General features: G+C 38.7%; 1 protein-coding gene across 1 annotated transcript in view; it reads right to left on the bottom strand.

Annotated features, from left to right (window-relative positions):
• Window positions 1-22,194, bottom strand: part of CNST (consortin, connexin sorting protein) — a 93,279-nt gene that overhangs the window by 70,147 nt on the left and 938 nt on the right. The gene's annotated exons all lie outside the window — the stretch shown is intronic.

The following is a 22,194-nucleotide window of genomic DNA, read 5'->3' as shown; positions in this document are numbered from 1 at the left end:
CAATGCTACACCAACAGCATTTCAAAAGGTTGATCTTCAAGTACATCTGTTACCTCACTGTAGGAAAGCACAGGGAGAAAGAAGCATCAGTTGATACAAAGTATTTTTAAAGATGCTCTTACATTGTATGGGATCTGGAGGTTAGAAGTATAGTTGAAAATGGTATTCCACGTGATTTGCTATATCTAAATTGTATGCCTATTCTGTAAGAGCTCCTATGTCTGTACCAATTCGCACAAAAGAAATAGCAACACAGTACAATCACTGCACAGCACCAACTCGGACATATTTTTACCTTTTAAAAGCATGATAATAAGTGCCGCCCAAGTTTCCAGCCACTTGTGGCAAAATAGCATTCCAAATATGTACACTGTATAAAAGTTATTTGACATGTTGACTCTGTACAGCTGAAGAATTTCAAGCAAACTATTCAAGTGAGAATTATACAAAACTTGAAAAACAAAACTTTGAGGAAGAAGCTTTAAATAAAAAAGACTAACAAAAACAAATCTACATTTTGTCAAAAATAAAATGTCAATCTAGGTATGAGTTATTTTTCACACATCTTAATAGATATCTGATCAGATTAAACACCAGGTATTAATAAAATTAAAGAATTAATTTATGGGCATGGTTAAATATATAATATTACTCAATTAGTTTATGAAAATACTTTAAGAAGATTCTGAGTGCTGTTTTTCTGTAATCCATATAAATCAGGCCTAAATACTATGCTTTTAACCTGTGAAAGAAGCCAAGATTCTTCTTAAGATTAAGATGCTTAACCCCAAGTTTAATTTGATGACTTACAGTCAAACCAAAATTCAGGAAAAAACAGTTACCAATAACAAACCAGTAACATATCCTTTTAACCTTAAATTCAAACCTGGCTACTTACGGTTTACTCCAAATTGAGGAAGAAAGTCACCACACACAAATGTTGTGTTTATGATGGTAACTATACATTTTGCCATCTTACTCCCTAGACATGTTCCAATACTACTTATATCTCATTGCTAAATACATAGTTTTCTGTGTTTTGTTTAGATGTATGTACCGTAGACAATATTCAGTATACCAGCAATCAAAAAGCATGCCCCAAAAGAAGGATTCCCAAAAATTCTGCAACCCAAAACAAAAATTACAATTTTCATTGCAATCATATGCATACAAAACATATATATATAACTGAAACAAAGGTTTCTCAAAACTAAACACACATGAAGCACTCTGATACATTCTTCCATTCTATTCAAAACTATTTCCTATTTATTTATTTTTATTTTATTTATTTATTTATGTTGTCTTTTTGCTATTTCTTGGGCCGATCCCGCGGCATATGGAGGTTCCCAGGCTAGGGGTCTAATCGGAGCTGTAAGCCTCCGGCCTACGCCAGAGCCACCACAACGCGGGATCCGAGCCGCGTCAGCAACCTACACCACAGCTCACGGCAACGCCGGATTGTTAACCCACTGAGCAAGGGCAGGGACCGATCCTGCAACCTCATGTTCCTAGTCAGATTCGTTAACCACTGCGCCACGATGGGAACTCCTTTTATTTTATTTTATTTGCTTTTTAGGGTCACACCTGTAGCATATGCATGTTCCCAGGCTAGGGGTCAAATCAGAGCTACAGGTGCTGGCCTACGCCAGAGCCACAGCAACGCAGGATCCCAGCCGTGTCTGCGACCTGCACCACAGCTCACGGCAACGCTGGATCCTTAACCCACTGAGGAAGGCCAGGGATCAAACCCGCAACCTCATGGTTCCTAGTTGGATTCGTTAACCACTGAGCCACAATGGGAACTACCTGTTTACATTTTAATTACTAAATATACACAAAACTATATTTTTTGTTTTAAAATAATTCTTGCTAATCTGGAGGCAAGAGCAAATAGATCATTAGAACCTTCCCTTTCAAGGCCTTTAAACAGAGTTCCCATCGTGGCTCAGTGGAAACCAATCTGACTAGGAACCACGAGGTTGCGGGTTCAATCCCTAGCCTTGCTCAGTGGGTTAAGGATCTGGAATCACTATAAGCTGTGGTGTAGGTTGCAGATGCGGCTCAGATCTGGTGTTGCTGTGGCTGTGGCATAGGCCGACAGCTATAGCCACAATTAGACCCCTAGCATAGGAATCTTCATATGCTTCAGGAGCAGCCCTAAAAATAAACAAATAAATTAGTGTTTTAGGCATATATAATAGATACATATTATCTTTTTATTTTTCTTTTTGTCAGCACCCAAGGCATTTGGAAGTTCCCAGGCCAGGCATCAAACCCATGCCACAGTTTCATCCTGTGCCACAACTGCGGTAACACTTAATCTTTAATCCACAGCACCACACAGGAATTTCCTATAATAGATATATAAATTTATGATATAAAACTATTTAAACTTATTAAACTATAATTTATAAATTAATCTTCACATAGGTGCTACCAAGTACTTCTGTAATTATATCCATATTACAGATAAAGAAACAGTAACAAAGATTCAATAATAGGTCAAGGTCACATAGCTAGTACATAACAAAGTCAGCATTCAATCTCAAAGAGCCTGACTTCACAGCTTGTACCCTTAATCAATATAATGATTTTTATATTAATTTTAAAAATAAACTAATCTCATACATATATTTTTTTAAACACCAAACTGCTAGCTTTAAGGAGAGGGCAACATGAATAATTCCTAGTATCTTGAGATAGTTTTCAGATATAAAGAGTTTAGAAAAATAGGTGGAGGCATAATAAAATAACACCCACCAATAAGGCTATTTATGCATTCATAGCATATGGAAGTTCACAGGCTAGGGGTCAAATTGGAGCTACAGCTGCTGGCCTACACCACAGCCACAGCAACACCAGATCTGAGCCGCGTCTGCAACTGACACCGCAGCACACAGCAACTCCGGATCCTTAACCCATTGGGGGAGGCCAGGGATCGAACCCACAACCTCATGATTCCTAGTCAGATCCACTGCCATTGCGCCAAGACAGGAAATCCTACTTGCTGTATCCTTTAAATGTGATGGACTCATTTCTTTAGGTTTACACATTAATCTATAGATTATAGGTGTTATAATCTATATAGCATAAGTTATATAGATTATCTATGTTATATATATATATATATGTATATGTATATATACATATACATATATATATATATAGCCGTGGGCCTACCCCAGAGCCACAGCAACTCGGGATCCGAGCCGCATCTGCGATCTACACCACAGCTCACTGCAACGCTGGATCTTTAACTCACTGAGCGAGGCCAGGGATCAGACCTGCAGCAACCTCATGGTTCCTAATCTAATTCGTTAACCACTGAGCCACGACAGGAACTCCCAAACCTTCCTTTTGATAACAGTTAGAAAAACTGGCAGAGAGCTTCAATCTGGAGGTCAAAAAAGCTAAGCAGAGCCTTTAGCAGATCTACAGAGCTGGAAACAACAATGGACTTGCCAAGAAGAAGGGAGCCTTAGGCTTTCACATGGAACCTAAAAAGGTTGCTCCCTAGAAGAAAAGATGAACTTGAAACAGACCAGCCTTCACAGGGACTAAAAGCCCAGTAAAATGACCTTCGTTTCTGGTTGAATTAAGAAATGTCTGCCTCAAAAGAAATAAAAGCAAAAATAAACCAATGGGACCTAATCAAACTGACAAAAGCTTTTTCACGGCAAAGGAAACCATTAAAAAAACAAAAGGACAACTGACAGAATGGGAGAAAATACTTTCAAATGATGCAACTGACAAAGGATTAATCTCTAAAACATACAAACAACTTATACAACTCAACATCAAAAACAAAAACAACAACCCAATTGAAAAATGGGCAAAAGACCTAAATAGACATTTCTCCAAAGAAGATATACAGATGGCCAATAGGCACATGAAAAAATGCTCAACATCGGTAATTATTAGAGAAATGCAAGTGAAAACTACTATGAGGTACCACCTCACACCAGTCAGAATGGCCATCATTAACAAGTCAACAAATAACAAATGCTGGAGAGGGTGTGGAGAAAAGGGAACCCCCTCCTGCACTGCTGGTGGGAACTAACTTGGTATAACCACTATGCAAAACAGTATGGAGGCAACTTAGAAAACTAAATACAGAACTACCATACCACTCAGCCTATATCCAGACAAAACTTTTCCTTGAAAAAAAATATATGCACCCGTACGTTCAATGCAGCACTGTTCACAAGAGCCAAGACATGGAAACAACCTAATCGTCCACTGACAGATGAATGGATTGAGAAGATGTGGTATATATACACAATAGAATACTACTCAGCCATTAAAAAATAACAAAATAATGCCATTTGCAGCAACATGGATGGAACTAGAGACTCTCATACTAAGTGAATTCAGTCAGAAAGAGAAACACAAATACCATATGCTATCACTTATATCTGGAATCTAAAACACAGCAAAATGAACCTTTCCACAAAAAAGAAACTCGTGGACTTGGAGAACAGATTTGTGGTTGCCGAGGGGGAGGGGGAGGGAGTGGGATGGACTGAGAGTCTGGGGTTAATAGATGCAAACTATTGCATTTGGAGTGGATAAACAATGAAATCCTGCTGTATAGCACAGGGAACTATATCCTTTCACTTGTGACAGAACATGATGGAGGATAATGTGAGAAAAAGAATATATATATATGAACGACTGGGTCACTTTGCTGTATAATAGAAATTGACAGAACACTATAAATCAACTATAATGGAAAAAATTAAAATCATAAAATAAATTTTTAAAAGGTCCAATCATAGATGGAGAGAATAGCTAATACAGAATCTATGTTAAAACATTTTCAAAGATGTTTTTTTTAAATAAAACAAGCACAGTATTTTTTAACACATCTATGGGAAACTGTCTCGGGTTTGCTTATTTATTGCTTTAGACTTTGTTCATAAGCTATTCCATGCATGTGTATTATATCCCAAGTACAATTCAAGTGTTTGAGGCAAGAGAATGTGTGTGTTACTTCTGCAACCCTTACTGCAGCATGGCCCTAGGCACAGAATAGGTGCTAAATAAATGCTTGTTAAAGTAAACTAAAACATTAAAGTCTCTCTTTCACTACCACTTACCTCAGGAAACAGATTTAGGAAAAACAATTACATCACTTAAGATAATGTTCGAAATTTATTTAACAACAAAAAACCCACAAATATATCTGGTAGGAAACAGAAACAGAGAGTATTTTTGTCACTGAAAGATTAAACAAAAGGAGGGCAAGTCAGCAAATTCCATAAAAGGAGCAGGTTAGTAGAGAAAGCAAAGAACTAAATTAAATGGGTCCACTCCATTTTCTAAACCTAGAAAATTCTGAGTCTATAATTATAAATCCTTGCTGCTGATGGTACACAAATTAAAGGATAAGGTTTAAACAGTCTAAGAACATAGAGAAGAAAGATGTTAAGTTCTTTTCAAAAACGGAGATAAGACAAATGGAATTACACCCAGGTCAAATTTATTTTAACCTAGACTTTCCTTTGTTTTTTCTTCAACTACAATTTTACTTGAAAGCTTCATCCTCTCACATTCTTGACTGGATTTCTCCACTCTATAAAAACATAAAAGATAATACCATGCCCATTTAAAAGACAAAATAAAAATCTATGAAACAAATGGAATAAAACTGGCCCTAACAAGAATTACGACCACCATTAATGAAATTAAGACTATACATTATTTTAGGGAGTTCCTAGGTGGTCTAGTGGTTAGGACTCAGCGTTTTCACCCTAAGAACTGAGATCCCAAATCAAGTCGCTGCATGCTGCATCCAAAAAAAAAAAAAAAAGAATATATATTATTTTATTAATAGAACTCTCCTGAAATTTTATAAGTAAAAGACTAAAATAATAGTAGGGTAACCTCAGAGGTCCAAGTGACCTGGAGATATACTTTGAGAATTTGAATAATGGATATAAGTAGTGGATGGATTAGAGGATATTACCCAGACTACTGAGTTTCAGAGGAACCACAGCCCAAAGTTCGTTTAAAAAAAGACTCAGAGGATGATCAGAAGGTCTAAAAAGAGAATGACAATAATGAGGTAAAAGTATGAGAGGGAAGAGGAAATAAAGGGAGTAACACGATGGGGGGGAGGGATGATGAACAACAATCATACTAATAGTACAAGAGGATTTGTTTGTACTGCTTGAACTTTTATTTCACAAGATTTGTCAATTTTGAAGATGTTTTAACCAAAAAAACATTTGAACCTGAATCACTTCTTTAGTACGTGCTCTTTTCTTTACTAAAAAAGAAAGATGTCCACCTTAGCAATTATCAAAAGACCTATAACTTGGCAATGTCCCATCAAAAAACAGAGGGCAGGATAATTTCTAAAAAGGTAAAAACTGAAAACAATATTTATAAGTTTTTAAAGTAAAAAATGTTAACTTTATTTGTTCCATGTTAGCACAAGACTCACAAATGTTTGCACTCTGGCCCCTGCTTAAATTTTGAAGACTAAGTTTCCATGCCTCCCGAAGGCAAAGTTACTGTCCTGTATTAACATTTACCAAGTGCCTACTAAGTATATACACCAGGCTCAGTGCAGTGTATCTAGGAGGGGGGCGAGCAGTGGGCTACAAAGGACAAAGAGAACTGAGGTGTCACCTGTGCCTAAGAGTGCTCTGAGGAAACAGCTCATGTATAAGAAACAACACTAGAAGACAAGCTATTAATAATGACTGAAAACAAATGAGTGAAAAAAGGGATAAAGTATGAGAGAAAAACAACAAAACAAAACATTGGGCTGTAAATACTGAAATCTGAATTTCAAGCCCTGTTAATAATTTGTTTGAAAAACCTGGGAAAGAAACCCTTCTGAGCCTTACTTTCTTTAGCAATAAAAATCATGGGTGCTTTTATTTATTTATTTATTTATTTTTATTTTTGGTCTTTTTGCCTTTTCTACAGCCACTCCCTAGGCACATGGAGGTTGACTTGGAGCTACAGCTGCCGGTCTACACCACAGCCACAGCAACACAGTATCTGAGCCATGTCTGTGACCTACACCACAGCTCATGGCAATGCCAGATCCGTAACCCACTAAGCGAGGCCAGGGATCAAACCTGCAACCTCATGGTTCCTAGTTGGATTCGTTTCTGCTTCACCATGACGGGAATTCCTGTGAACAGACATATAATTTTTATAGAGCAGCATCGTACAACGTATTAAGTAATATTAATTTTAATTTTATTATTTATTAATAAAACAGTAAAATTTATTTTATTAAATTTAATTTTATTGCTTGTTTTACTTTTAAATTTTGTTTCAGTTTAATAGTTTTATTGGAGTTGTAAGCACATAAAAATTCTCTTTTTACATCTTAGTAAAAATAATATGTCAGGAGTTCCCTTCGTGGCACAGTGGTTAACGAATCCGACTAGGAACCATGAGGTTGCGGGTTCGGTCCCTGCCCTTGCTCAGTGGGTTAACGATCCGGCATTGCCGTGAGCTGTGGTGTAGGTTGCAGACGCGGCTCGGATCCTGCCCGCGTGGCTGTGGCTCTGGTGTAGGGTGGCGGCTACAGCTCCGATTAGACCCCTAGCCTGGGAACCTCCATATGCCGTGGGAGCAGCCCAAGAAATAGCAAAAAAAAAAAAAAAAAAAAAAAAAAGACAAAATAATAATAATATGTCAGTGCTTAAGGACCATTATAATAATTTTTTCTAACAGAGCCATTCAAAAGAAATAATGGCATAAATAGTTACAATTAAAACCGCCCAAGAGGAGTTCCCATCGTGGCTCGGTGGTTAACGTATCCAACTAAGAACCATGAGGTTGCGAGTTCGATCCCTGGCCTTGCTCAGTGGGTTAAGGATCTGGCATTGCTGTGAGCTGTGGTGTAGGTTGCAGACACTGCTTGTATTCCGCGTTGCTGTGGCTCTGACATAGGCTGGCAGCTACAGCTCCGATTAGATCCCTAGCCTGGGAACCTCCATATGCGGCTGGTGCAGCCCTAGAAAAGGCAAAAAGACAAAAAAAAAAAAAAAAAAAGTATTAGTCATGCACTTCTCAGGGGGTTAAGGATCCAGTGTTGTTACTATTGTGGCATGGGTTCAGTCTTTGGCTGGGAACTTCCACATGCCAGAGGCATGACAACCAAATAAATAAATAAATAAAATAAAAATGTGAAAAGGTATTAGTTATGATGATCTTAAACAAGCTCATATTATTTTTAGCTTATCATAAAAATGAAAAAAGGGAACTTTACTCAGCATTTTCTCTGCAGCAGCTTCGACTCCTGGCCCAGGAGCTTCCATATGCCACAAGTGTGGCATGTTGAAGAAAATAAGAAAAAAAAAAAAAGGAAAAAAAGTACAATTTAACAGATTTTAGTATATTCAAAGTTGTATACAGGAGTTCCACCATGGCTCACTGGTAACGAACCCAACCAGTATCCATTAGAATAAGGGTTCAATTACTGGCCTCATTCAGTAGGTTAAGGATCTGGTGTTGCTGTGAGCTGTGGTGTAGGGCGGCAGCTACAACTCCGATGCAAGCCTTACTCTGGGAACTTCCATATGCCTCAGGTGCAGCCCTGAAAAGCAGTTTTTAAAAAAGTTGTGCACCTATACTACGATTTTATTTTAGAATATTCTCATGACCCCAAAAAGAACCTCCCTACTTCCCATACTCACATATTATTCATTAGTAGTCACTTTCCATTCTCTCTGCTCCTCCTGCTGCTCCCCCCGGCCCCCGAGGCCCACCAGCCAGCTGTAAGCAATCACTGACCTACTTTCCTTCTCTATGGATCAGTCCTTTCTGAATATTTCGTATGAATGGAATCACATAATATGTGGTCTTTATGACCCGCTTCTTTTGTTTAGCATAATGTTTTCTGTGGTAGCATATTATCAATATGCAATTCTTTCATTGCCAAATAACATTCCACTGTAGACCACATTATCCATTCATCACCTGACTGACATTTAGGTTGTTTCTACTTTCTAGCTATTATGAATAGTGCTGCCATAAACACGCCTATACAAGTTTTGGGGTATTTTGGGAACAGCTGTTCTCAATTCTTTTGGAATGGAACTGTGAGTCATACCCTAATTTGATGTTTAAGTTATTGAGAAACCACCATACTAATTTTGTAGCGGCCATACCATTTTAATTCCCATCAATAGGAGTTCCTGTTGTGGCGCAGAAGAAACAAATCCAACTAGGAACCATGAGGACACGAGTTCAATCCCTGGCCTTGCTCAGTGGGTTAAGGATCCAGGGTTGCCATGAGCTGTGGTATAGGTCACAGACTCGGCTCAGATCTGGAGTTGCTGTGGCTGTGGTGTGGGCAGGCAGCTGTAGCTCTGATTGGACCCCTAGTCTGGGAACCTCTACATGCCAAGGGCATGGCCCTCAAAAGGCCCCCCCCCCAAAAAAAAAATCCTATCAACAATGTATGAGGGTTCCAGTTTCTTTATTTCCAAGTATGAAGTGTTATCTTATTGTTTTAATTTGCATTTCCCTGATGGCTAAAGATGTTGAGCATATTTTCATGTATTTACTAGCCGCCTGTCTCTTCAGAGAAATGTCTATTCAACTCCTTTGCCCTTCCTTTTTTTTTTTTTCCCCTAGGCCAGTGATCAAACTCATGCCATAGCAGCGAGCCAAGCCACTGTGGTTGACACTGCAGTAACAATGCCAGATCCTTATCCCACTAAGCCACATGGGAACTCCTCCTTTGCCCAATTTTTATTGGGTTATTTATGTTTTTATTTATTGAATTGTAAGCTGCATTATTTTTATACTCAGAAAATAACTTTTTAAAATGCATTGAGTATATGCTTACATTATACACACACACACTTTTTTTTTTCAGTCACTAAGAATATAGCAGGGTTAATACCAATATTGAGGGTTGTTTTAGTGAAGAAACCTCCCTTGGGAGTTCCCGCTGTGGCCCAGCAGAAACGAATCCAACTAGTATCCAAGAGGAAGCAGGTTCAATCCCTGGCCTTGCTCAGTGGTGGTGGATCTGGCGTTGCCATAAGCTGTGGTATAGGTCACACACACAGCTTGAATCCTGCGTTGCTGTGGCTGTGGCGTAGGCTGGCAGCTACGGCTCTGATTTGACTCCTAGCCTGGGAACTTTCTTATGCCACAGAAGCCACCCTAAAAAGAAAAAGAAAAGAAAGAAAAGAATAGAAACCTCCCTCACGCCTGATGTACTCCTTTACTTACCTCTGGTCGGGGGAGGTAGACTGATTATCTGTTTGGTAAACTTGGTAATACCTAAGCTTGACTGTCTCAGCCATCTTTATTCATTGAGTGAGCCTGCCATTGGAAAATGGACTCTGCTCTGCTGTTGTTTTAGCTGGGCAGGCATCCTAGACAGAAACGGCAGAGAGGCATCCTGGATAGAAAAGGCAAACAGGAGTTCCTTACCTACAAAGCCACTTCTCAAGGGCACAAAGTAGAGACCTCAATGGTGAAACTCCACAGATCTTAGAACTGAACTCATCTGAATTGTTACATAACTTGTCCCAGTATGCTGAACCAAACTAAGTCAGGAAGACAGCATTTAAAATTCTGGCAAAATGAGGAAACAAAATTGTATAAAATATTACTGAATTAATTATAAACTATGCTAGACCAAAAAAGGTTTTCATGTAAATTTCCTTGTTCTTCTTTAAAAAATTAAAACCAGGAGTTCCTGCCATGGCACAGTGGGTTAAGAATCCGAATGCAGCAGCTTGGGCTGCTGAGAAGGTGCAGGTACAATCCCTGGCCCGACGCAGTGGGTTAAAAGGATTCAGCATTGCTGCAGTTGCAGCTTGGGTCACAGCTGCAGCTCAGACTCAATCCTTGGTCAAGGAACTTTGATATGCCAAGGGTGTGGTCATTAAAAAAATAAAAAATTAGTACAATGCTGATCACCTATGGGCTCAAACATTAGCCAATAAACTGATAGGGTCTATGACAAGCCACTATATTTCAAAAGTATTCACCAAAGTGTATATGGATGTTGCATAGGTTCATATGGATTATCAGTCAATTTAAATTAACCTACGAATTCAGCTAGCATAAAGAATATAATCCATACTGCATCAAACACAATTTTAACACTATTACTCACAGAACCTAAGCCAGGAGCTCTGTAGTTTACGCTCTTTTCTTCTTTTGAACCAGAAGCAAAAATTTACTGATTTTATCATTTCGGAAGTCAGGAAATTTCAAAATGAGTTTAGACTAATATGTTTACTTTTAATTAAGGTTCTTGTTGTCTCACAAAGCCCTTTCAACCCATCCTGAACAGGAGGGGCAGATTACTATTCAGAAAACACTACCTTTGTGTTTCACATAAGAAAAACAGTGACTTAATAGACTAGTGGAATCAATATGTCTTCATGCCTCAAAGATCAATAAAGACATCGTACTTTCCGGTCACTTTAGCAAGTATAACCCCAGTGTTACCATTTTACTGATCATCAAAACAATTCATCTAAGATGAGTCTCAATATCTCCAACATTCCACTACCTATATCCCACTGTCTGGTTCTAAATTCCTATTCTTTCAACTCTCGATCCCTTACTGCCATTACCAGATTCAACCAGATCAAGAACTCCTCCCTCCTGCCGCCCCCCAACATTAGTCAGCATCTTCCTGGCATTTTCTTTCCTTTCTAGCACTAAATTCATCAATCACCCCTAGCTATTTCCTCAATCCTTTTTTTTTTTTTTTTTTTTGTCTTTTTGTCTTTTTGCCTTTTCTAGGGCCTCTCCCACAGCATATGGAGGTTCCCAGGGTAGGGGTCGAATTGGAGCTGTAGCCGCCGGCCTACGCCAGAGCCACAGCAACGCAGGATCCGAGCTGCGTCTGTGACCTACACCACAGCTCACAGCCACACCAGATCCTTAACCCACTGAGCAAGGGCAGGGATTGAACCCGCAACCTCATGGTTCCTAGTTGGATTCGTTAACCACCACGCCACGACGGGAACTCCGTCCCTCAGTCCTCTTATACCTCCTACTGTAGTCTCCCTAAAAAACCCCAGCCCTGATCAACCTAATCACTCTCTCTGCTCTTATCCTCAAGCTGTTATCTATTGCTAAAGAAAAATCACCAACTATGCAGATCGCTAACTACAAAAGCAATATCTGTCCCACGTCAGATGGAGCTGGAATCCTGGCCAGACATCCTTTCTCATAGACCTCCCAGGACCATGTCCTCCAAAGCTATACTAAACCTTTACCAATGGCCTCAAGTCCTCTTCTTATCCCTGGCTCAGCAGGCTCAGCTGGACCTCAAGTAAACAGAGGTTACCAGATTAGCTGGTTACCAGTATTTCCCCCTCTTATCTCAGTAGTAGAATGTCTCCACTCACTGTGCAAGGATAATCTTCTACTTATACTCAGTTTCTCATCCTTTTCCACAATCTGGAGGGTGTTGTATAATCGACATTTCTATGGACTCATTCCTCTCACTGGGTAGTGCATCCTTATAAAATGCAGATCTCCTTTATCCTGATCTCAAGTCTGTCAACAACTCTTTGAAATGCCAGGAAAAATTAAACCACAAGAATTAATCATCTTTCTGTAAAATGCACATAAGGCGAACAAATTATAAAAAACAGTTAACCTGTGAAATACTAGAGAAATATAAAGAAAAATACCTAAAGGTATACAAAATAAAATGTAAGATATTTAAGGAAGATTTTTTTTAAAAAGAATCACTAAGACTTTTCTTGTAAAATGATCTATTAAATTATCTTTGTTGTAAATAACGTATTACTTAAAGAATGAAGCTTATACATAGGGATCCTTACAAAACCATAGCTGCTTATAAGGATTAGAGATTTGTAACTAAGCTCAAATTAATTCTGTGGTTCTTATCCTTTTCTGGGTCATGGCCCACCTTAAGAACCTAACAAAAGCTAAGAATTCTCTCCTCAGAAAAACATATATATGCTACTATTAAGTTTTTGTTTTGTCTTTTTGCCATTTCTTGGGCTGCTCCCACGGCATATGGAGTTTCCCAGGCTAGGGGTCTAATTGGAGCTGTAGCCACCGGCCTACACCACAGCCACAGCAACGCGGGATCCAAGCTGCGTCTGCAACCTACACCACAGCTCATGGCAACGCTGGATCCTTAACCCACTGAGCAAGGCCAGGGACCGAACCCGCAACCTCATGGTTCCCAGTCAGATTCATTAACCACTGCGCCACAACGAGCACTCCTACTATTATAAATGTTATTTCAAGGAGCTTACAGACCCCTTGAAGCCTATTCTTGGACCTGAGGTTGAAACTATTATTCCCAAGACATTATATTTTATCCACCTCAAATAGATAGCTGCTGTTTTCCATTCCTATAATAAAATATCTAAATAAATATTTCCATTCCTATAATATCTAAATAAATATTAATGTTATTAATCCTTACTGTGATGTTTGACATAACAGTGACACCCTGATTTACAACTTCAGCATACCAAAAGTGAATAGAAAGGCAGGAAAGGAGATAGGTATCAAAGTGACTATGCTTTCATATAATTAGTCATTCAAAAGGAAGTATTTTGATGGGGGTTTGGGAAAAGAAATAAACCCAGAGTAAGGCAATTTATTCTAGGTAAGAAATTCTAAGAAAAGAATAAACTAATAAAGAAAAAATTTGCCCTAAACGGAGGTATCTTACAATGTTTTAAAAGCCTGTTGGTATAATATGACTTTTCCCCAAAGATGTTTTCTTTCAGTGGATAATATTTCAAAAAGAAAAAAACACGACAAAAGAGATTTTATACACACACACACACACACACACACACATACAAAGACACATTTTTGTCTTTTTGCCCTTTCTAGGGCTGCACCCGAAGCATATGGAGGCTCCCAGGTTAGGGATCCAATCAGAGCTGTAGCCACCAGCCTACACCAGAGCCACAGCAACGTGGCATCCAAGCCACGTCTGCAACCTACACCACAGCTCACAGCAACACCGGATCCTTAATCCACTGAGCAAGGCCAGGTATCGAACCCAAGACCTCATGGCTCCTAGTCAGATTCATTAACCACTGAGCCACGACAGGAACTCCAAGATAATATTAAATATACTCCAGTAATAGTCTAGTAACAGTGCAACAGAGAACAAGTCTGACCCCCATACTGGATCTCTTTAAACTTTTGATTTCTATTGCTTTTGCTACAAGAATGTTGCCTATAGCCTAAAATATATAGGATAGCCCATTCTCAAGACACTGACCTTTAAAGATAATAACACTTTTCCAATGACACAAAAATAGAAAGTTGCAGAACAGAAAATAACATTTGTGTTGCTCTATGTTTATAGGAACTTGTAACCAGACCTATGCAGACAGCTGCAAGAACAAAGGATTCTGGCACCAAGTAGTTTGCAGCCAGGAACCACACCAGAACCCCTTTTAAGAAGTCTGAATTTTAAGGGAAGAAGGTTCTTCCGGACACTAGTTTACTATCTTCTCAGACTGCCAGTTTTCCAAATTAAATTGCTATTCCTCCCCCCCAACAGCTTGACTCTCAATTTACTGGCTTACGGTGCAGTGGGCAATATAAGTTTCAACTTGCTAACACTTGTACTCAAAAGCTTTTTCCTGGAAAATCCATCAGACATCAAAAGTAGGATGAGAGCGATCAATGGATTCTGACTGCTAAATAAAAGCTGTTCAACTTTCATTACAGAAAAGACAACACTAATCTGTGAATAACCATGTTTACCTCAAGTTAAAATTTACCTACCTTTTTTTCTCTCTAGAGCACTATTACTTTTGTAACAAGAGGGAAGGAATAAGATTTGTTGTACTCCCACCCACCCCACCCAAGTTTATAACAAACCATGACTTGTTCTGACTTTTGAACTTCCCATGGAAGACAGAATAGGGAAAAAAAACAAAAGGTGAGGTAAGGCAGAATAAGCTATAAGGCATATTATTCTGGATATCCTTTTACATACTCTGAAGCGCTGGAACAAAGTGGAAACTCTCCAACAGAGGCTATACAAAACATACATAGTTTTAAAACAAAGTATTATACAAGTACATGGAAAATGTAATTATAAGACAGACATTCTTAGAATATCTGTTTCCTCAGTGTAGATAAGTGTGACCAGAGCAGAATTTTTGCTCATAAGTTTTCTGTACATAGTTATACTCTTTGAGGCCATCAGAGAAGGTGAGCCATATACTCAAAGGTCAAAGGGTGTGGTTCACTATGGAATCCCTAGGTTTTCCCCAGGCAAACAGCTGAAAGAGGACAAAAGCCTGTAGGCATCAAAATCCACAAAATTATAATTAACCACGAGGGTACTTGGTATAATAAGAAATTACCTCCTGAATTACTTTAGCATAATCTGAAATCGGTCTTTCTCTGGCTAGCAAAAACGGGAACTTTGATGGACATAAGATCTATTAGGACAAATTTAAACTAGAGTTCAGGAGTTTCCATCATGGCTTAGCAGTAATGAACCCGACTAGTATCCATGAGGACACAGGTTTGATCCCTGGCCTCGCGTAGTGGATTAAGGATCTGGCATTGCCATGAGCTGTGGTGTAGGTCGCAGATGCGGCTTGGGTCCTGCTTTGCTGTGGCTGTGGTGTAGGCCGGCAGCTATAGCTCCAATTCAACCCTTAGCCTGGGAACTTCCATATGCTGTGGGTAGGGCCCTAAAAAGACAAAAAATAAATAAATAAATAAATAATTTAGAGTTCAAATGTAAGACTCATAAGACAAATCTGTCTTACTAATCACTCATTATAGGATTAAAATAAGGAAGTCACATGACATTGCTTCTAATTTTGGCTCTTTACAGTGCTTAACCAATGCCACAGACATAAATTCTAATTGGCATGACAAAGAACTTCACAATAATTTCTTAAACTATTTGAGCAAAAGGAATCTAGTGATTACTTTGTAAATTATCTTAGAAAATAAACTTAATGATTGAATTTGGGTTAAGAAGTCACAAATGGAGATAAAGGGTTTTTTCAGGAAACTAAATTTCATAATTTTCTAATCAGCATAGTTTCTACAAACTTCCACTCCTCCTGTTGTCTAAGTCAAACATGAGGGAGGAAATGTTGTTTGCTACAAATCCTTTGAGACCTGATTTAAGTAAACCTTTTTCATGTCCACAAGTGGAAAAAAGAAAAATCTTTGGTGCTTCATAAGGGAGAACAAAACAAACAAAAAACACAACTCCACTAATGCTCAATAAATAAAAAATACATATTCACAAAAATAAGCCCTTGTTGAAAAAAATCTTAAGCAATATTTTTCAAATCATCTAAAAATTATTTTTAAGATTGAGTTGTATGGTGGTAATACCTACAGAAAAGAGCAGTGAAGAAGAAAAACAATGCATGCATGAAATAAAAATACAAAGCGGTATGGCGTTCCTGCCGTGGCACAATGGGATCTGGTGTCTCTAGAGTGCTGGGACACAGGTTCATTCCTCAGCCCGGCACAGTGGGTTAAGGATCTGGTGTTGTTGCAGCTGCCTTGGTATCTTATCCCTGGCCAAGAAACTCCACATGACTCAGGGCAGCCAAAAAAAAAAAAAAAAATTACTGGTGGTATGCTCTCCAATACCCAGAAACAACAGCATGCTTTATCTTATTATAAAGTTCACATATTTTAAGGAAATTATTTATTAAAAATCTATACTATAAAAGGTGTTTTTAAAAAAATAGAAGGGTTTTTGTCTTTTTTTTTTTTGTCTTTTTAGGGCCGCACCCACAGCATATGGAGGTTCCCAGGCTAGGGGTAGAAGCAGAGCTGTAGCCGCCGCCTGCCCACACCACAGCCACAGCAATGTGGAACCCGAGCCACCTCTGTGACCTAAACCACAGCTCATGGCAACGCTGGATCCTTAACTCACTGAGTGAGGCCAGGGATCGAACCTGCAACCTCATGGTTCCTAGTCAGATTCGTAAACCACTGAGCCACAACGGGAACTCCTAGAAGGTATCTTAAAATATTAGTTTGCCTTCATTCAAATTACAAAACCATAGCCACCTAATTCACTGGACTTTAAAAATGCAGCAAACATAGGAAAATGTAATCATATATTTAGGTAGTAGTTTTCCAGGAAAATCAGACTAAGCTTTTTTTTTTCTTTTTAGGGCTGCACCAGTGGCATACAGAGGTTCCCAGGGTAGGGGTCTAATCGGAGCTGTTGCCGCGGGCCTACACCACAGCCACAGCAACGCTGGATCCTTAACGCACTGAGCAAGGCCAGGGATCGAACCTGTAACCTCATGGTTCCTAGTTGGAATCGTTAACCACTGAGCCACGAGGAGAACTCCCCCAGACTAAGTATTCTTATAAGAGAATTTAATAAGTATGACAATTACAAAATATTGTTAATTCTTAAAATCTCTTAGGTGCTGTCAATTAAAATATCAAATGCCCAAATGTCAAAAGGGTGACTAAGTTTGTCACTTACTGCTTCAGAATTCTTCCTACAGTCAAAGAGAAAAACAATCTGATTTGTCAGTATTATGACAAACACATACTATCTTTCCTTTCCACATGGCTAATGATGAAAAAAGGGGAAGTCTTAAGAGATGGCAGAAAGGAGGTGATATAAAGGCAAAAAGTTTCCATCTCCAAATATGTTAAAGAGCAGAAGCTCAAAACTGTGACTCAAACAATTTAAGAAAGCTTAAGCTTTCTTAAATTGTTTTCAATGATGTATTTCGTTTTTATGGAAGATTGTTCAGATATTATTTTTGATTTTTTACTTTCATTTTTTAATTGAGGTATAACTGACTATGGATGTATTTCTTTAAAGGATATTACAAAATAATTATTTCAAATATATGAAAAGCAGGAGTTCCCGTGGCGCAGTGGTTAACGAATCCGACTAGGAACCATGAGGTTGCGGGTTCGGTCCCTGCCCTTGCTCAGTGGGTTAACGATCCGGCGTTGCCGTGAGCTGTGGTGTAGGTTGCAGACGCGGCTCGGATCCCGCGTTGCTGTGGCTCTGGCGTAGGCCGGTGGCTACAGCTCTGATTCAACCCCTAGCCTGGGAACCTCCATATGCCGCAGGAGCGGCCCAAGAAATAGCAACAACAACAACAACAAAAAAAAAAAAAGACAAAAAAAAAAAAAAGACAAATATATGAAAAGCAAAAGTATTCCCTGGTGAAAAGGAATATAATTTCCCCCAAAGGAATGATTTATAAAGAAAAGCCTATATTTATGTTCAACAGAAGAACACACTCATAACAGTATCAAAATAAGCACACTTTTTTTTTTTTTGGCCTCGCCCACAGAATGCCTTAGTTCCTGGGCCAGGGATAGAATCCACACTGAAGCAGTAACCAGAGCCACAGCACGACAACACTGGATCCTTAACTGCAGGCCACCAGGGAACTCCAAGACATAGACATATTGAGTATAGAGTTTAATAAAAATATGATCCTGGAGTTCCCGTCGTGGCGCAGTGGTTAACGAATCCGACTAGGAACCATGAGGTTGCAGGTTCGGTCCCTGCCCTTGCTCACTGGGTTAACGATCCGGCGTTGCCGTGAGCTGTGGTGTAGGTTGCAGACGCGGCTCGGATCCCACGTTGCTGTGGCTCTGGCGTAGGCCGGTGGCTACAGCTCCGATTCAACCCCTAGCCTGGGAACCTCCATATGCCGCGGGAGCGGCCCAAGAACCAAGAGATAGCAACAACAACAACAACAAAAAGACAAAAAGACAAAAAGACAAAAAAAAAAAAAATATATATATATGATCCTTGTAGAGGTCACTTAAATTGAGCTTTTTTAAAAACTGAAAATTTCCAGAGTATCAATTATTCTTCCTCAGGTAACTGAAGAAAAATTTGAAAGTTCCCTGGCAGCCTTGTGGTTAAGAACTCAGCATTTTCACTACTGTAGCTCAGGTTCACTCCCTGGCCTAGGAACTTCAGCATGCCACAGACACAGTCCCCCCCCCCCAAAAAAAAAGAAGAAGAAGAAAATTCTGCCAAGACTATTTCGCTATTTGAAGGAACAAAATTATGTATTTTCTGTCTTACCCAACTAAAATAGTATCAATGGATAGCTATCCATACTTAGAGACAAATGAAAATGCTTTATTTTTCTACCTAATGTGCCTGCACCTCTCATAAAGCAGGCAACATCTAATAACTATCCCCTTCCCCACAAACTGCCAATACTGTGCTAGGTGTATACTGACTTGGTTTTACAGAGTTTGTTACTGACCAGGTAATTTAAGATTTTTTTATACCATAAAAGTTGTGGAGGGGGTATGTTTCTCGTATTAAATTACACTGGATATTTATCAGGTCTTCAGGTGAATTTTGACACTGAATTTTGACATTAAATCTAGATGTAGAATAGTGCAGCTAAAATAATATTTAGGGAAGTTTATTAGAATATAGAGGTCAAGATAAGAATAATGAGCCCCACTGAAGTCAGTGAGCTGCAATCACCTTTCCAACACGGTTGTAACACTTCTGAACAAGAGAAAGTTCCATTAACATCACCACCTCTGCTGCCAAAACAACTTAAAAAACATACCTAAGCAATACATCAGAAGCTTTCTACTAAAACTGCCATGCTTCTTTAAAATTTACCTAAACCATCACACATACGTGTGTCTGTGTGTGTGTGTGTGTGTTGCTACTACTCAGGTCTCAGTGTTTTACAGCCAAAAAGCAAACCCTCTTCTTTTCTAAATTTTTGCAAAAAGATTTTATGTTTCCTTTGATAAAACACCATCATACAAAGAAGTACATTTACAAAGCTCTTAGCCGCACCTGAAACTGACTCAGAAAATAAGTCTACAGCAGCAGGCACCCTACCTGTTCACAATAAAGTTCAATCTTCTGTGTGTCTTCAAGTTCTCCTTACTTAATACTAACAGAGGTAGTACACAAAGACTCATGCAATGCCTTGACACATCGTTGACATGTAGGAGTAAACAAGAGTAACAATGACACCCCAGGAAATGACTGTGCACTCTGTTCATCTTATGACCCTCACTAAACAAGCACGGGGCACCTGTTTATCCCCCTCAGTGTTAACACAGTCAACACTCAGAGGAAGACAAATCACACAGCAATTCTATAGATACGCACTGCCCAATAAGGTCTTAGCCATCAGCTAAGACATACAGGTAGTCTAAACTCAGAGGTACCGTAAATGTAACATGCACATCAGATTTCAGATTCAGTGTGGAAAAAATGTAAAATAGCTCATTATTAACTTTTAAAACTGATTACATGTTGAAATCGTGTATAAGATTAAATAAATGTATTAAAATTAATTCCACCTGTGTCCTTTTTACTTTGTTAGTGTGACCAGAAAACTTTAAATTGCTCATGTAGCTTGCAGTCCATTTCTAATGGACAGCACTACCCTAGACCCACAGCATTAATTTTGATGACAAGCAAGAACTATCACTTGGCATTTTCCAATTCCAATTGCATATAAAAAGTCAAAAGAAAAAGCAATATTTTGGCTTCTCTACCAATTAACTTGAGATAATAATAAAAATAACTTAAGAGTGTACACTCAGCCATAAAAAAGAATGAAATAATGCCATTTGCAGCAACATGGATGGAACTAGAGACTGATACTGAGTGAAGTTAAGTCAGAAAGAGAAAGACAAATATTGTATGATAGCACTTATATCTGGAATCTAATATATAGCACAAATGAACCTTTCCACAGAAAAGAAAATCATGGACTTGGAGAATAGACTTGTGGTTACCAAGGGGGAGAGGGAGGGAGTGGGGTGGTTGGGGAGCTTGGGGTTAATAGAAACAAACTATTGCCTTTGGAATGGATTAGCAATGAGATTCTGCTGTGAGGCACTGGGAACTATGTCTAGTCACTTATGATGGAGCATGATAATGTAAGAAAATAGAATGTGTACATGTATGTGTAAGTGGGTCACCATGCTGTACAGTAGAAAAAAAAATTGTACTGGGGAAATAACTATTAAAAAAAAAAGAAGAGTGTACAAACAGTAGACTCACTTTGTCTGATACTACTTTAAAGAGTGCATTACTTCAAAACAGCAAAAATAGCACAGGATGCAAAAAATCACACCTCTTAAGAAAATATAGGAAACATACAAAGTTTTTCTAATAAAATAGGTCTAAATGCCAATTATAAGCTCATCTTTAATGTGAAATGGACATTTCTTTCATTTCAGGAAAATTAAATGTATAAGATTCTGTTTCTGATATTATTCAAGCACCCTCAGCTACAAACAAATCATTAATGCTATAGAAAGGGAAATAATTACCATAACCTAACTCTCTTTTCAAAAACCAAAAAGAAAATAACACCACTCAAAAGCAAAATTAAAAACTACATCAGTTTCTCTAAGGCTGAGCAGGCTAGCTTGGATTCGCAAATAGCATGAAATAAGAAAGCATAGTTTAAAATAAGTATTTTTTACCACAATTTTTAAAAGTATATTTTGAAAGTGAAAAATTCAACAACACAGTTCCATGAGTGAATCACTTCTTCCTCTACTGTAATACATCACTCTGCTTTGATTTTAGAAATATTTAGGCCCCCCCCGGGCCCTTGTGTGGGGGGGATCGAGTATATTTCTGAATCTACGAAAATATTTTTATAAGGACAGAGGCGGAGACAGCTAGGTAAAGGATAAGGGGGATGGAACTCACTCAGGTGTTTAGAGGATGCACAAATAACTCCTAGAGAACTGTCAACGGGGAAATTGTATTTTAAAAGGATATTAAAAAATTAAGACCAAAGAGTCCCCACGGCTTCCAAAAGAGTTGGTGAGATACTTTCTACGGTGCCTAACAAATATATACTCCGAAAAAGGTCATATTTGGCCACCAATTCTTTATCCATATGCGATTCATCCACAGAGTAAATCTTCTGGCTCCTATTTGCTAGGTGATGCATTCCTTAGAAACCTTTTCCTTGTGCATTTAAATGCCAAGCTCAACTACGCTCCCAGGAAAGTAAGCAGAAAGAATTGTACATATTTTAAAATAGGAAGTTGACTGGCTGCGGTTTCTTGCCTTGGTGGAAAGGGTTTTGGATAAAGCTCTTTTTGAGTATGATCCTTAATCACTGAAATCACTCTCAAAGAATTGAGCCTTCTAACACCGTCCAATAGGTAAAAAGACTGCCAAAATTTCCATTAGAGCATCCTATTTTTAGAGTCTTTGGAACTGGTCTTTTAAAT

This window comes from Sus scrofa, chromosome 10, assembly GCF_000003025.6.
Source record: "Sus scrofa isolate TJ Tabasco breed Duroc chromosome 10, Sscrofa11.1, whole genome shotgun sequence".
Taxonomy (NCBI): Eukaryota; Metazoa; Chordata; class Mammalia; order Artiodactyla; family Suidae; genus Sus; species Sus scrofa.
The sequence above is the reverse complement of the archived record's forward strand: the minus strand, read 5'-3'. Positions and strand labels throughout refer to the sequence as shown.